Genomic DNA, 16871 nt, shown 5'->3' with positions numbered 1-16871 from the left:
ATAGTATCTAACTGTGACGAAAAAAGCATACATGCCCAGGCAAGAGCCATAGCTTGCCCCTTTAACTAACAAATAAACACGCACCCGTGATTTGTCTTCCGGCAAAAAATACAAAATTCCACATTTTTGTAGATAGGAGCTTGAAACTTCTGCTGTAGGGTTCTCTGATACGCTGAATCTGATGGTGTCATTTTCGTTAAGATCCTACGACTTTTAGGGGGTGTTTCCCCCTATTTTCTTAAATAAGGCAAATTTTCTCAGGCTCGTAACTTTTGATGGGTAAGACTAAACTTGATGAAACTTATATATTTAAAATCAGCATTAAAATGTGATTCTTTTGATGTAGCTATTGATATCAAAATTCAATTTTTTAGAGTTTTGGTTACTATTGAGCCGGGTCGCTCCTTACTACAGTTCGTTACCACGAACTGTTTGATACCTTTATATTCTTAAAAAGGCCTTTATCATCACGGATGTGATAGTTGCGTGACTAGTGGCTATCAAGACCATAAAAACGCTCATTTTATCGATTTAACAAACTTTGCAATTAGTGCAGAAAATTTATTATACTTATTTTTAAGAAGGTTGTATTGTTTAGAAAGGATTGCAAAACTTAACTTTTCATTGCAAAACTCTTAAGGTTCTTAAGGTGTCTTAAGGTTCTTAAGGTGTTTTTAAATGCATATGTTTAATCAAATTTAGTGTTAAGGATACCCTAGACGGTCAATCATTTTGATCAAACGTTTCCGCCAATTGATTGACTCAAGCATGATTGACCGTCTAGGAACCTGTTTGACGCTTGAGTCAAGCGTTGACGTTGGTTGATCGAAAGTTTGAATGACTCCATCATTCTGATCAAAGCAATGTGTTACATTAACTTTGGTCGAAATTGGCGGATTAATTGAAGGGTTGATCGAAACACACGTCAATCAATTGACGGCAACTTTTGACCAAAATGATTGACCGTCTAGAGCCTCATTTACTCACCAAAAGTTACGAGCCTAAGAAAATTTGCCATATTTTCGAAAAAGGGGGAAATAACCCTAAATTTATAGGATTTTAATGAAGATCATGCCATCAGATTGAGCGTATCAGAGAACCCTACTGTATAGGTTTCAAGTTCCTATCTGCGAAAATGTGGAATTTTGTACGTTTTGCCAGAAGAAAGATCACGGATGTGTGTTTATTTGTTCTTTTTTTCCCCAGGGGTGACCGTATCGCCCCAGTGGTCCTAGAGTATCGCGAGAGGGCTCATTCCAACGGAAATTAAGAGTTCTAGATTCCTTGTCAAGTGCTATAAAAATTGGAGGGCACCAACGCCCCCTCCCACGCTCATTGTATTCCTAAAGTCACGAACCCCCCACAGTTTCCGGGGGAAGGATTGTAAGTTGTGAACTTTGCCCAATGTTTACAAGTAGTATTGGTTATTGGGAAGTATACACATGTTTTCAGTTTTTTATGATCGAAGGTTAGCGGGGAGGAGGTTACCTCGGAGGGTCTTCCCATGGAGGAATTTTTCATTGGTGAAGTAATTTTTTTTTCGTGAAGGGGGCTGCCGGATTTCCCAGCATAATTAAACAACGATAAGAAATTAAGTAAAAAAAAACAAGTTTTTTCAACTGAAAGTAAGAAACAGCATTAAAACGAACAGAAATTATGACGTGTATGAGGAGAATCGCCCCCACATCAATACCTCGCTCTTTACACTGGAGTCTTTTTTTTAGTACTTTCAAAACAGCTATTTATTCTAATTAAACGGTCTTTGTGATTCAGAGATCCTTCCTAAAGAATTGTAACATAAGTCGAACTTTAGCGTAAAGAACAACGTATTGACGAGGAAAGGACTCCCCTCATATACGTAATAATTTCTGTTGGTTTTAAGTTTTGAAGTTGCTCCTTACTCTCAGTTGAAAAAACTTTTTTATTTAATTCAAACTAAAAGCGGCAGACCGCGCTCTTTATTACAGCTTTCTGACTAACGTTTCTTATAGTTACACACTCAATTTGAGCATTTTCAAGGCTGAATTTTAAGTTTGAGAGATTTTCTTATTATGTTGGAGTATTTTCAAAGAAAGGTTCGTGGAATTACTCACTACCTGTCTTAATATGCTAACTGATGGCTTGGTCGAGCAAATTGTCTTTGTCGAGTATTCATGTTTTAGGAAATGAAAATAATTGGCAAAGAATACGCTACCTGTCTGTAAAAAAAAAACGCTCATCAATTACACATGCATGCTTCTAAAACATTGGAAGAAAACGCTGTCCTTCTAGATTTTTCGTTTCACTATTCAATTGACTTTTTTTTTCTTTTCCTCTAACTCTGTTTGGTAAGTCTGAAGGCAGAGGAAATATAAAATCAATTTTAACCATGCAAAGTGTGAGGAAAACGGCAAAATACAAATAGTAATTTGAATAACTCAAAGTTTCTTTCAAAGCCCATTTAGCTGAACATCCAAGTTGCAAAGTTACTTTAGTCAAACTTAATAAACCAAACGTAGTATAATAGAAATAAAAATACTTGAATATTAATATTAAAAAATTAATCATTGGCTTAACAAAACCATGGGTATATTTTTTGCTGGTTTAGTTGCTGCTCCCGACTCCGATGCCAGATGCTTTAGTAATCTGACGGTATCAAGACCCCCTGGCAAGCGCTAGATTAAAATGCCTCAGAGGAGACCACAGCGCATAGGTAGATTGAGAGACGCATTCATAAAATTTGGAAGGTTGTACCTTGGATTCTACAGTGTTTCGTCACTTGCATTATTACCAACTTTGAACATCTATCTCAGTTTATCCTTCCTATTTTGGATCGTAACAATGTACTGGGTTATTAATAGCAACTGAAGAAAGAGTTGAATAGAATGCTTGTATTGCAAGTAAAGAGCGACCCGTGTTTATTACCTAAAAGGAACTCTAAAAACCGAAAGTTCGAAAATATTATATATCTCAAATGTATATAAAGAACCTGTATTTCTTGTAGATTTCAAAAAAAATAAATTTATTAAGGGTACTTATCTGTTACCAGTACACACTCGAGAATCTAGATATATAAAATTAGTCGCTTTATTACTCCTTGTATAATGAGACAATTAGCTTCGGCTCAGTGTAAAACTACATTGTGGCTATATTTTAATAAACATTTAGTCAGTATTTTGATAAAACTAAGTTATATTTTACATGCAGCCCCGCTATACTAAATCCCCCCTCCCTAATGTGCAAATATACAGCACAAATTATATATATATCCTATCTCTCTCCCAAGCGTCTCAGTTGTTTCAACCCAGTACCTGTAGATCCAAATTCTCGAGTGTGTGCTGGCTAACAGATAAGTACCTTATTGAGTTTAAAGTAACTCATCTAAAGTTATTATCATAAGAAAATTATCAAATTCAACATTTCTCAGAAGAAGGGTTGCAAGCCCTCTGTCGTTTTTCTTTCTTTTTTAACTAGGGATAATCGTGTCAAACCACTAGTCGTGGAATACTTAGGGAAGGGCCTACTGAATTTCTAACTAGGGATGATCGTTCCGAACCAGCTGTAGTTAAACATCGGGAAAAGGGTCAATTTAACTTTAAAGTTCTGCAGTCCGTAAAGTATTGCTCCCATTTGGACCACAAAACAACAATTTAGGCCAGAATAGGACCAAAATGCTCTTAAGCAAAAATTATGCATAGTTAATCTGTTTAGAACAGTCGAAAAGCTATTCATATTTCCTTCCAATCTGCGAGACCTTGCTGTTACGCGAAGCACCTTCGTCCCTAAATGTGTTTTTAGGAGGGTTGCCAACGTCGAAAAGAATGCAAATCAAGGCCCCAAAAGAGGGATTTTCACCCAAAAAAGTACAAGCCAAAAAAGTTGTCCCTCTCACTTTTCTTATTGCTCTTACGTCATTTGCAAATAATTATAACTTATCCTCCGATCACTAGAAATATTGCCTTTAAAATTTTCAAATGTATCTAAAATGTTTTAAATAATAATTCTCGTTCAGTTTGTAGCTAAATGTAATACTCTGCTAGAAATTTGCATGTGTTAATTTTGGTCCCTTGGACCTTTAACTGAACCCTAGTTGGCTTATTAAAATACTTACATGAAGTTTTGTCTCCAAGTTCTTCAAATGCTTTGAAAGAAATATTAGAAGTCCAAGTAACTAGTCATGAACTATAGCTGACCTCACTGTAGTCAAGTCAAGTACCGTACCCTAGCAGCAAAAACTATTGCTTAACACATTTTTAGTCAGACAAAATAATTCTTCTTCTTTCTCTACTTGATCTTCTTCTTCTTTAGAAGGGAGGTCATTGGATTTTTCAGTGGGGGAGAAGATAAGGGAACTGTGAGCCAGGAGCGGATTGGGACCGAGACAGCTAGGGAGGGGAAGGGGTACCAGCGCATCCTAGTTAAGTCAGATACTTTTGTTGGGGGAGGGGATGAGAAAAAATTGCAAGAGAAAATAAAGGTTATCGGCTCTACTTAAAAGCCTCTAGAGACAATCAATTTAATAAACTGAGCGACTGTCCTTTACAGCAGAACCTAATGACCAGCCAGATTAACATGGGGACAGCGTTTAACAACTGATTTTTATTCACATGAAAAAACATATTTGACCAATTCGGCACCAAGTCTGACAATGAACGTGGCTGTGGTGTCTGCTCTGCCTAAAGAAAGGGGGGACCGGATCTTCTAGGACCAATAAATTTAACGTATTCTGCAAAACACATTTTGCACCGGAATCTGGGAATTTTTCTACAGCGACGATGAGTTTTCTAGGGGGCACTGCCTCCTAGCTACGGTCATGAATGTAACTGAGCATATTTCCACACGCACACATACGAAAAAATACTCTAAAGAGCTAATTTATGAAACAAGACATTAGTGGATTTGGATCTTCATTTAAACTTCCTAAAATCTCTTCAAACTTGATTTTACCAAGAGGCTAGCGCCCACACGACATTATAATTGCCTCGAGAAGCTCATTCGATAAACTTGATTTTATGACTTCAATTACACACCTAATCTATAGATATTTTTCTTTCAAATTGAAAGGGAATGTCACCTATCTTCAACTCCTCAATTAGCATGCCAAAAGTTGAGTAGACAGAAAATATATACTGAAAAAGTATTTCTGATTGTGATTTTATGGATATTGATGGCATCAGTAAAAGCAATTTACAAAAGAAAATCGCATGATACACCAAAAGCACCCACAGTAGTGTACATGATGACCAAAAATGCATGTAAAGCGATGAACTACCATTGCAAATGGATTACAACCAATATTGCAAATGGAATTCACGAATTGTTCCTTTATTTGTTACAGGCCCTCTCAAACATAAGGAAAATGATGTATTTTCAGAATGAAATATAAATCAAAAGGAAGATGAAAGAAAATGGAAAGAATAATGTATTCCATTAAATAGAAACTTTGTACTAAATCAACCCATGTCCGAATTCCCTTTCACCCGTCCCCCTGGGTCAGTCTATAAAAGTTGTGAAGACGAGCTTGTGAACGATTTTTTTTTATATATTAAATAGCTACGACAGCCCAGTAAGCATAATTTATTTAGAGGAGAGTATGCACAGTTGAACACTAAATAAGGATGAACTGTATGAGGGCGAAGGGACACAGACCCAAACCCCCTTTCCCCCTTTTGTATGTGACTAACTACTTTTATCGTGGTATTATTTCTTTTAAAGGTAGTAGAGTAAAAGTTTTGGTTAGTTCGATGTTCTACTGCAACAAATCTGGGCGTCTCACAATTTTTTGTGTGTGCAATCAACATTGGCTGCAACCACTCAATCACTACTTTCAATTTTTGCTTAATCCTATTGTCCCATCCGGCAACTATTAGCTAAAGTTCAGCCACCCATATAAAACAAAACAAAAACTACAAAAAATAACGCTTTGCGGGGCCCATAGTGAAAACCCAAACAGGGTAGGGTGGAAAACGACAATGTACATGTTTGATTCAGAGCAAGTCAGTAAGGTGACATCTAGATTAGTGATGAGTTGTTAATTTAGGAGCAGGTACTTTTCTATTATAGCTACAACAATCAAGAAGTGAATTTAGGTTAATCCTAATGAAATATGCCTAAGTATGATGAAAATATAGTTTAGAGAAAATTTTGGACTAGATATTTACATATTAGAGAGGGTGGGGGTAAAGTATAGCGAGTCTGCATGCAATATGTGTTAGCTACCGTTATTCTGAATATTATGAAGTAAGAACTGTTTTCGAACTTGACGCTGTTCAAATACTTTACTACCCCAGTCCCTAGTGTTTAAATATACTGCCCAAATTATATGTTTCCCATCTATTCTATCACTTTTCTTTGTGGCTCTCACACTAAGCTGAAAGAATCTATAGAAAGAAACCGGTTCTGTGAGACAAAGAACTTGAGTATTGTAGCTATAACAGATAACTACCGATAATGCGTTCTGGGCGACCTGCTTGCCATAATTCTCTGTTGTAGTTTCCACAATTTTGTTACTATATTATAATACTTTCTTTATATTTAGGTATATTTCAATATGATTTTAGCTTCACTTCTTGAGTGTGGTCGGGATAACACGTAATTACTGGATAGTTTGTTATATATTCTCCTGCTTTCTTCATCTTTTTCACCACCAAAGAATTTACTGCACTTCTTCTTATTCAGTAAATTGTATCTTGAGCAATTTTATAGGTTTGTCAATGCATTAATAACCTCTTTCATTATAGTTGGATGCGTCATCCGTTTTATGAGATTGACGGGAAGACCTAGTGACGACCATTCGGACTCAATATAGACCTTCAGGGCAGAATCCTATCAAAATTTAATGGAATGTAGCCTGTACGGTCTCTGGCTATGATCAATTACGCGACGCAAGAGACGAAGAAGCAGTTTGTCTAAATAACTGACTCTGCGTGACCAAAAACGATTGCCACCAGCAAACAGCAAAAAATGCACAATATTTAAGAATCTATTGCTTAATACTGGGGTCATAATGCATGAAAAGGTAAATACTTGGTGTCGGTAAATTGTAGATACTATAAAATTAAATATGCGTTAGTTTCTTTCGTATTTTTTCGCTTACGTCAACCTCGTCAAAATACAAATAATACTAACTGTGTTTTAAATAGCTAGTTTCAAATGTCTTTTTTATGTCGTAGCTAATTTGAAAAGTTTAGGTGAATATATTTTTTAGCGTTAGTATATTTTGGAGGTAATAAATAAAATAGCTGCAACATGTTATATTTTGTTTTAATATTAAGGATAGACAGTAGTGTCAATTGAGGAAAATTTAGAGGGGGACAATATTTACTTTTGAGAATCAAGGGCATTTTTGTAGTATGTTTTCACTTTTTACGATTATAATACCAAAAAAGGCTTTTTTAACAAAAAAAATACCCCTGAAAGATATTTTTCAAAATCCAGTTGGGGCGCGGGGGCAAAAATCTAGGGGGCATATACTCTCCCTTACCCACCGCCCAAACAACTGACGTCACTGAGGACAGGTCATGAAAAAACGAAGAATTAATTCTCTTTCAAAACGGATCCAGTTGAGAAATTTAGCCACGTTAATGATAATAAAAGTTATTTATTACTCACATTCATAAGAAATATAAATAGTGGAGTAATATGAATAAAAAAACAGGAAACGGCCTAAAAAAAAGAAAGAAAATCTGATAAAAAAAGTATAGGAAAACAAATGAGTGAAACCGTGTTGAGGTGACAAGCACCGACACGCCGTTTTGTGAAAGTCTATTGTGTATACAAGTCAAGCTACACCAGTTCTCAGAAATAAATGGGGGGGGGGCAAATTATATTTTTTAAATTTAGAGGGGTTATTTGTTGGCTTTCAATTTTTAAATGAAAAATATTAAAAAAGGAACTTTTAATGAAATTACCGAAAAAGCATTTTTCAGTAACTATGGGGAGGGGGCAATTAATTGAAGCCCCTGTATTAGCCAGCTTCTGAATAATATTTGGTAGATGAACCTCTTCACTATTTTTCCCTCCGTACCGAGACAAAGAACAGAACGATCAAAAAAAAAAAAAAAAAAAAAAATGAAATTCGGCTTACTGAGGGCAACAAGATTGAATTTACCTCTATTGACTACAATTTACTGTGATTTTCGAAGGTTATATCCTTCAATTTTTCTTAAAAAAGTCAAAGTAATTTGCCTATTTCTTGTAGTTTCCAGTGAAGCTGGCATACCTCAGAAGCAAATGCTTTCGTTTCTGCTGCGACTCACAGCTTAGATACCAATACAGTTATGAAAACTCCTATCTTGCCCATGAGAAGCTTTTGGTACAGAGCTCTGAACTTGGCGCCTTCTTCAAGCCCGCGCTCCGACGCATAGATCGTACTACAACACCATAGGCGGGAACGCAATTTTGTTGCATACACAGCTTAGATAGCAATATTGGTATCTAAGCTGTGCTACCAGTTTCCTGTCTCCAGCCGCTAGCATTGCTATCGCGCACTGGGTCCCAAAAATAAATCGAGTTTTTATAACTGTATTGGTATCTAAGCTGTGCTGTGCTGTGACTCCAATACTGGCAGAACCTCCTATTTTACAAATAACTTCCTCCCTATTAAAAAGAAAATATATAAAAAACTGAATTTTTTACTTAAAGAGCAGAGACAACTAAAAAGACCGTGATTAACAATTTGAATCACACAATATTTTAAGCTCTCTTCTTACCCCATAAGCAATCGTTATACTTGTAAAATGGAAATATCGTTAATCAATGTCCATTTTATTTTGTAATTGTTAGACTGATAATTCGTCCCCTGCAAAATGTCCCGAAGAGGACCGGTTAGGTTAAGAAGGTTTAAGCTGTTTCGACTGTGATTTGGTTGTGGGTCCCACTGCTACCACAAGCTTCTCTCTCCAACCCTATCACAGGAAGAGAAACCATGCATGAGTGGCCGGCCTCTTAGCGACGTCAAAGTTGGGTCTGAACCGTTTACAAGTTTGCCTAACCAGAACCGTAACTGACAACAAAATTGAAGGCGATCTTGACGATTTGAGGAAATTATAGCCATTAAACGGCATAACATTGCACCGGATCTTGAGCTAGGTAGAGTTCTTCTGGTTTTTCAGCAATCTTTCATCCGCCTAACGTGTCCTAGCCATATCGACCTTTCTCTCGTTACAGCCGTGAAAAGTAGGCAGGACCTAAATTTTTGGTATTTTTGTTTGATATAAGGTCGTTAAACGTATACCAGAACTACCCAAAACGGGCACAAAACTCTTATTGATGTAGAAATTAAAGATGACTATCTAGCAGTATCCAGAGTTAACTTGCTGAAACTCAAGAAGCGTAACTGCTTACCAGGTGGTTAGACTTGGATTTTAGGATGACAGTTTCAGAAGAATGCTCTCAGACCAGTTCGACATGAAATTGGGAGGTTTAGAATTTGATAATGTAGGTGATAATTAGAACAGTTCAAGGAACATAATTTGTGAAGTAGCTGATGATGCTTTAGTGAGCAAAGCCCGAAAAGCAGCAAATAAATAAAAACAAATTAGCTGAAGATGCTTTAGTGAGGGAAGTCCAAAAGTAGCAAATAAATATTAATGAAAAAGCGTAAAGCTTGGTATAGGTTTCGTATAAGAAATTTCTGAGCAATATAACTTAGAAAATAAGAGGGGGACAAGGAAATTAGGGAAGACATAAAACGCAGAAATTAAGGATACATGAAACAGAGGCCATGCATTAAAGTGCTGATGACCTGAAAGGTGCAGTCAGACAGCATATTAGTAAGATAGGGATTAGTTAGATTGACGTAAGGGAAATTGTAAGGAAGTAGTCTATCCGGAATAGTGCCAGTTAAAGGTAGGAAAGAGGCCACAATTAGTGATTTAGGTTGTTGGGGCGAGATGACTAGAACATTCTGAGAATACTTTAAACCGTGACAAAGCGCTAGAAAAGGATATAGAAAATAATAAGATATTATGATAATTTAGGTATGACGGAAATTTTATTTAGCGACAAGGAGTTAGAGACGGTACTGAAAGGTTTGAAAAATAATTAAGTATCATGTACTGAAAGTATGGTGAAGGTGCATTTGAAAATAGGGTTTCGAAGTTATGAATATCATGTATATAATTTTTTCTATAGAGCGTAGGTAATAAGTGATTTTCAGTAAAATAAAGCTCCTTATGTAAGAAAGGCGCTAAGAGTGAACCCAAAATTATAAGGCATTACAGCAATTGTAAGGTTATACAGCAAATTACTTAGCATCATAGTACTTAGTAGAGGAAGAGAGGTTGTGGATAAGTTTTAAGGAAAAATAACTGTGCGGTGTTAGATTTATACGCTTAGTTCGTATTATCTGAATTTCCAGACCTACTTTAGTCCAGAGTTTATAGAATGAGAAACAAAATTATATTGATGAAAAAGCTTAATTGAAGGTCCCATACTTGTACGGTATATCAATTAAGAATTAAGTACATTTAAGTGACTATTGCTACTTACGGGAATAATAATACTATGGTTGAGGTAGGAAGCAAATTAGTAACTGGTTTGGCGTGAAATCAGGATTTAACCATGGTTGTGTCTTATCTCTGTTGTTTGATAGACTTCGTGCAAAGGTGAGGAATTCCGCCAAGACTTTGGGAGAACATGGTAATAAATACTAAGGAAATCAAAGCTTTCCGGGGCTTAAATTAGGCAGATAATCTTAAGAATCCCGGAGAAAATGGTAGCAAAATGAGTAAATCATTAGAGGCTGTTAGAGTTGTGGACGCGTGAAAAGCTACGAAAATTAGCACTGAGAAAAACAACATTCTTAAACTACGAGTAAACGGGGGTGAATAGGCGATATTAGGAGGCAATGTAACTCACAGAGTGGACAACTTCAGCAGCCAAGGTAGTAAATTATCAGTATTGATGTCGGATTTAGTGTCATCCATTCGGAGGAAGAAGAGGTAGGGTGCATATGCCCTCCTATATTTTATGGTCACCCTAAAATTTTCAATAAAACCTTTCTGAGGACATTTTCATAGAAAAATTGAAAAATACATTCTGTCTCCACCCCCTAAATTCCATTGAATTACTTCGGAGTTGGAAAAGGTGTGTAAGAACAGGAAGATAAGTATTAGAACCGAGATTGTCACCCTAGAGGCCAACGTAATGGCAGTGGTCGAGTTGGTTTCTTATACGTGGAAGATTTCAAGGGTTAAGATACTATGCTAAATGTTTGTCAGAGGAATTGCCTAGGAATAAATTTGGGTTGTCCGGTCCCACTATGAGAAAAGGGTTAAGAGCGATAGGTCATATTTGGCCACTCAACTATAATAGGTTGTCAAAACTGTGCTTTTCGGTTATTCAAGTAGAACCAAAACAAAAAATAGGCTACCATTGACAAATGGTAGCTGGATCTGACCACGAACAAAATGTATAGGCTTCCACCCAAAACAAACACTTCAATCTATGATTGACATATTCCAGTTCAACGCTCTGTTCCCCTACAAATTAATTGGTATCTTAGATTATAAATCATATGATTAAAGGTAAAATGTTAGTATAAAATTTTAAAACTGGCCTCTTTTAGTAAAGAATGAATTTACTAGTCATGTATTCATCCCAAGTGTAAAACTACATAAATTTTGTGATTATTAAAGGTGGTGCAGAAATGGAGGGACGTGTCACCCACTAGGATGCAAATAACACGGTCAGTACTCCCGGAATTCTTTTGGCCTGCAGAGTCCCAAAAGATTGGTCCAAGTTCCAAATGGAGGTCACAGTATTGTTGATCCTCCAATTTTTAAAAATTGTAATTTTTTAATTTGAAAAATTTAATTTAATAAAAAAATAATTTAAAAAAATTAAAAAAAATAGTATTTAAAAAAATATTTAATTTAAAATTTAAAAAATAGTATAATGAGCTTGTGTTATGCTATGTATGGTTGTTAGTTTCTCTCCAGGTCAGATCTTTTTTCCCCTTTGGATGGTTTTAGGCAAACTTACAAGTTTTGATTGTTTTTTCATATCTCTTTGTGATTATACTTTATGGATTTACCAGGCTTCCTAGACTTCCAGTAATTATATAGCCATGTAAGTGTTTTTCCATGTCAATATTTTTTCCCTCTTATTCCATTTTGTTTATGCTTTTTCTTTGTTTTTTATCTCTTGGTTTCCATATGAATGAATTTAAAGTGTATTTTAACTACACAGGCTCATTAGAGCATAATGGCAGACCCTTTTTATGTTTTTTTTTCTTTTTTTTTAGAATAAACTAATCCTCTTTCTAATTCAAATAAATTCAAAGTTTGTCCTAAATAAGGGATATAATACAGCACAAACAATACTCTGCAGAGAACGGCCCTCCGACATTTTATCTCACTATTCGTTCTGAGCAAATAAATTATAATAAAAAAGTAGGCTACTGACCAAATTTCAGCAAATTTGGCGGCTTGAGAACACTCACTAAAACTTCGAAAATTTAATATTCTTTTGTTTGCAATAAAAAAAATGAATCGAAATACACTGTAATCAGGGCCGTATCCAAGATTTTGTTCAGGGGGTGGGTACACAATTTGTTTTTAAACGCGTCAAAAAAATTTTCAAATCCATTTTTGCTACATTTTTACGAGTTGAAAGAACATTTCTGGGGGAGGGGTCAAATCCGTCAATTCCCTCCTGGATGCGGCCTTGACTGTAATGCATTCCGTAACGGGTAAATTTCAATAAACGTTAAATTTCTGTAATGATCATACATATGATTTCACCTACCGGCACTTTCATTCTTATCCATTATGCATGTAAGTAGATAATTCTGTCCCGTGTCTCCCCTTCCAAACTTGATTTTCAAAGTTGTCTTTGTAATTCCTTGCCTTTCTCAAAAAAATCATTAAGTTTTCGTGTTTCTCAAGCCCCCCTATTCCCGGAGATAAATTCCTGAATATGTATCAGTTACCAAACGATAATTCGTTGTCGTTTTTTCTTTTTTGAATTCCTGCGTCTTCTTATAAATCGAATAGTTTATGTTATGAAGCAGGGCCGTATTCAGGATTTTTTCTGGGGGGGGGTAGAAAAACTTAAAAAACGCATCCAAATTTTGTATATGCATGTTCCTTACGTTTTTACGAGTCCGGGGGGGGGGGTAACAAGCCACTAACCCGTCCCCTCCTTGGATACGGCCTTGTGATAAAGGTAGATTTTCAGCTAACTCGTATGATACACCCATTTTACTATGCAAAAATCATCTTTGTGCAATAACGTGTATGAGATGTCGTGTTTTTCTCAGCAACAATCATCAGTAGGGTTACCACCCGGTGAAAAAAAGATTTTGGTGTTTTTTTGTTTTGTTTTTAGTTTGGCGATTTTCTTCAATAATCTAGCAATTTATGTGATTATTTTTGTTTAGGCAATATAAAAATGGTATTTACGAATATTAGCAACCCCACCGAAGAAGTGAAGTTAGGTTAATCCTAATGAAATATACCAAAGGTAATATAATATTTTAGTAGCTAAATTAAGAAAACTACAACAAAGAATCATGGAAAGCAGGCCAAGCGGGTCAACGAATGCAGACATAGAAACCGTTTTTGCTCAGATCAAGAACTTGAGTGTGGTTGCTATAACACATAAGTACCTAAAAAATAGCTAGAAATAGTGATAAATCACTAGAGGTGGCAACCCTGATCATCATTAGCCTACGCAGTTGTTCCACTTCTATTCCCCAATTTGGGTGGCAATAAGGAGCCGTATATTTATTAAAATACCATGCGCAGTCTCTTTTTCACTTTGTTTTCGGGCTTGACAAATCAGCAAAATCAGTAACTAAAAATATAGCAGTTTCAACCACTGAAAATTTCAAGTTGAAATTGATACCTACACAAACCGAGCTTATCTCTGTAAACTTCAGAGGAAACCTGTTTAAATTGTTCTTCTTCTTTTTTTGTAGGTTAAAACATCTAAAGAAATTACATTCACTGTAGTATTTTGTTACATAAGAGCAAGAAAAACTATTTAGCTTTGCATAAATTCCGAATGACTGACATGTCTGTCCAACCGTTTTCGTACTATGCTATTGACCAATGAGGATTCTGGGGGTGCGTTTCAAATGGAAAATAAAAGCCATGAAGCACCCAAGGTGACTTGTACTTCTCTCCCCTGGAAAATCATGAGTTAAGGAGATTCCCATAATAGTCGTGTATTTGAATTGGCTATTATGTCGCTGTTTGTAAGAGTTTGCCCGCATACATGGAGCGAAATCCAAATAAAAACGTGATCACGAATTCTAACAAATCTTTGATTTGTCATCAAAGTGGAATTTGTGGACTTGAAGAATCAATTCCAATAATATTATAATACTCTCAATAACAGTATATAAGTTGCTTAAATTTTATTTTTGATGGACAAGGGCGAAGCGAAGCGTATGCTGCGGAGCCTGGCATATAAGCTGGGAGGGGGGTCTCTTTTTTGTATTTTTATTTTCAGAAAATCGAAAGAAGCAAAAATGCCCCCTACTTTTTGAAAAACGTCTTTCTTTTTGTATCTTCATTTAAAAAAAAAATATCTCCTTACATTTACGTGAATTGACCCCAATGAACTAAATAAGATAAAATAATATGGACTGAACCAATTGATACAACGTACTTCGTTTGCTGGGATAAAACATACGTGGTTGAAAATTATAGCCTGAAACTAAAATTGGTGTTTAATCCCTCCCACGAATAACTCTCCAATTTAAAAACTATACCTGTGTATAGCTTTTTAAGTTGCATTAGGATAAAAAGAAAATAGCATGACAATTTATTTTTGGTGGAACAAATAAGCCTAAATTTCCTATTTGTTTACGTATATCAAAACCTCCTTCATTTAAAGTACTTAACTCATACTGGAGAATACCGCTCAAAATTACGGATCATGTTTGTCCATAAAGCATGGGCGCTCACTGAAAAGGAGAGTGGGGGTAATGTCAAACATAGCGTCTCTCCAAAGACTAAAATATGGAAAAAGTACACAATTTTATGATATTAAAGTGTTGGAAATAAATATATTTGAAAAAAAGTAATGTTTCACCAAAATCTTTACCCCCCCTTTCAAACAAGTTTTGCAGACTTTCAACCCCCTTAAATTTTCCAGCAGATACCCTTGCTATTTGTGGCGGAAAGACAGCTTAATATATATGTTCCCTCGGAAACAACCAATTTTCCGACAAGTCTGCAACATTAACTTATTTATGCTTCTATCCTCTATCATTGGATATAATTAAGATATTTATATCAATGGATTCATTAGTTTCAGGTATGTCCATTCACCGAACCAGGACTACGGTATTACTTCAATTTTTTCTTAGAGATGGATCGAGACAATCCATAAAAATATGAAAATTATCTTCTTTTTTTCAAATTTTCAACCAATATTGGAAGTATTTATAATATAAGGGTATTCTAAAAAACATTTTAATCTTAATTCAGTAGATGAATAAAACTAAATCTCAACTATGATATCAAAATTTTCGTTTTTCTTTGATAAAAATGATAGCAAAAAAATAAAATACAAGATCTCAAATACATGGGCGTCAAGGGGGATTTGTCCCCTAGATATTTACCCCCCCCCCCGCCCGATTTTGAAAAAAAATTCTAGGGTAGTTTCACTGAAAATGTCTTTTCTCTGGGCATTTTCATCATAAAATTGAAAAACCAGCTAATCACCCCTCTGGTTTTGAAAAACACATTTTGCCCCACCAAGATTTCCTAGAATTCATGCAACTACTTGCAGAGGGAACATGAACCTTAAGGTCATGCAAAAAAAATACAAATATCTGGACCTAGATAAATCTAACTACTTTTTACTTGTCGCTAACTCGACATGGATGTGGTTATTTGATACCAACCGAAGAATGACTACAAGTCCCAGTGAAATTGAAGATGATGGATTTAGTAGTAAAACAAAAACAATATATAGCTCCAACTTTTTTTTGTCTTCTAATACCAAGAAGACTGTCATCATTCCATAGATATGCAATGAACATTCCCTTTTTTTTGTCTTGTTTGTTACAGCATACTGTAACCAAGGTTGTCACCAAAACGATTCGAAATAATTTCTAAAATAAGCTTTAAAAGTCCCCATTTAGTTTTTTAGCCTTTGAAACGAGGCTTTTTTAGTACAAGAATACAAATTGACTGCTTAATATACTTATTTATGTTATTTGTGACCTTTAGACTCTTTTTAAACTTTATTAGAAGTGTGTGTCCTTGTAGCACAAACATAAATACTGTACAACTGAACAAAATAATAAGTTCATAAAAATTCCTCTGGAAAGATACAAAATCCACATAATTTCCTTAACAAATTCAAACTTTCAAACGGCGATCACATCAAAGATAAAAAAGGTCTCATGACATTAAAATCCCCCTTTAGCATCGTTTTAGTTTTTTCTTCTTAGAATAGAGAAGGTGCCTTGAACAAACTTAAATTTTTTCGTATTGTTTCCTTTGTTTTATTTCCATTTTTAGTTCCGAAAAGCGCAGTCGAACTAAGAGGCTCAAGCAGAAAAATTAAAATTTTCTTAGACGTAATCCTCCATTACTTTCTTATTTTTAAAACTTTTTCGCATGCCGACCTACGGTCTACGTTGCGCAGGTACGTTGCGCAGGTACCGATCTCCAGAATCAAAGTCTTCGGCCGGGAGTGCAATATGTGCTTGGGGCAAATCATCCGACGCTTCCCATGTATTCCTCCAGATTTATTTAGCCCATTTAGAGCTTGGCCGACTTTGCAGATTTCTTTAGGCACCTTCCCATTTAGAGCTTGGTCGACTCTGGCTGAGTCATACTATTGACCCCCGTTCTAAACCAACCCATGGACTCGTTCCCCTGACCTCAGTATTTCAAGTCTGGAGCGCTACCCACTTGGCTAAGACG

At 35.7% G+C, this 16871-nt stretch overlaps 1 protein-coding gene and 1 long non-coding RNA gene across 6 annotated transcripts in view; one reads left to right on the top strand and one right to left on the bottom strand.

Moving 5' to 3' along the window:
• LOC136025237 (uncharacterized) overlaps positions 1-7432 on the top strand; it is a 55980-nt gene extending 48548 nt beyond the window's left edge. The window contains exon 3 of the long non-coding RNA XR_010617042.1: positions 6720-7432. This is a non-coding gene — a long non-coding RNA (uncharacterized LOC136025237). The remainder of the gene's footprint in view (positions 1-6719) is intronic.
• The window catches only part of LOC136025230 (extracellular serine/threonine protein kinase four-jointed-like), a 91027-nt gene that overhangs the window by 52075 nt on the left and 22081 nt on the right, over positions 1-16871 (bottom strand). The gene's annotated exons all lie outside the window — the stretch shown is intronic.

The sequence above is a fragment of the Artemia franciscana genome, chromosome 3 (assembly GCF_032884065.1).
Source record: "Artemia franciscana chromosome 3, ASM3288406v1, whole genome shotgun sequence".
NCBI lineage: Eukaryota > Metazoa > Arthropoda > Branchiopoda > Anostraca > Artemiidae > Artemia > Artemia franciscana.
The sequence above is the reverse complement of the archived record's forward strand: the minus strand, read 5'-3'. Positions and strand labels throughout refer to the sequence as shown.